Below are 1,011 nucleotides of genomic sequence, written 5' to 3'. Positions count from 1 at the left end.
ACAAACACTGACAGTGATCAGAGGAAAATGTCTGATGTGTTTGATTAATCGGACGAGTGTCATAATTCATAATAATCTGTGTACGGTTCACTCTTGATCATTATATGAACATCAGAATAAAAGCAGCTGTTGATTGTGTCTCATCAGCTCCTGTGATTCTGGATCCAAACACTGCAGATCCATATCTCGTTCTGTCTGATAATCTGACCAGTGTGAGATACAGCGGGAACAATCAATTTCCTGTGTTCTGGGTTCGAAGGGTCTTAACTCAGGAACACACTGCTGGGATGTGGAGGTTAAAGAGAGTTTAGGGTGGACACTTGGAGTAACTACAGCATCAAACCAGAGGAAGGGACTTGTTTTCTTTAACACTGATGTCTGGAGTGTGCAGTACAGATGGTCTGATCGGTTTGGTTTTCATGTTAAACAGAAGCTTGAGCCTGTGAGAGTTGATCTGGACTATGACAGAGGAACGGTGTCATTCTCTGATCCTGTAACTAACACACATCTACACACTTTCACAACCACCTTCACTCACACACTCTTTCCTTTCTTCTGTAATTATAGTAGTTACTCTCTGAGGATCTTAGCGTTCAATAGTCAGTAAATGTTACACCTGTAGCTCTGGATCGACCTGCTTTCATCTTTTACACTCATGTTTCCAATATACAATCTATATCACAATTTCAAAATTAGTTCAACATGAGACTAAGTGAATAATTGTTTATTTCAGTTAAAGAGGTTAAATGATCAATTTGATAAATTTGTTCATTGAGGCAAATCAGGGAAGGGTAACTAGCGGCCCGCAGTGTTTTTAAGTTAGGCCCCTAAATAAAAACTCTGAAATGATACAAGAAAGTCTTAATTATGATTTCAAGAGGTGTTTCTGTTCAGTCAAGTCTCTTATTTATGTCCGTTTAGTTTCTGTATGCAGCTGCATCGCCCTCTGCTGGACAGAACACATTCACCAAGAGAGTGTTTATAAAGACAATCATTAATATCATATTCAGC

Source organism: Sinocyclocheilus rhinocerous, unplaced genomic scaffold (assembly GCF_001515625.1).
Source record: "Sinocyclocheilus rhinocerous isolate Xijiao unplaced genomic scaffold, SAMN03320098_v1.1 scaffold8023, whole genome shotgun sequence".
Lineage (NCBI taxonomy): Eukaryota > Metazoa > Chordata > Actinopteri > Cypriniformes > Cyprinidae > Sinocyclocheilus > Sinocyclocheilus rhinocerous.
This window is presented reverse-complemented; position numbering follows the sequence as displayed.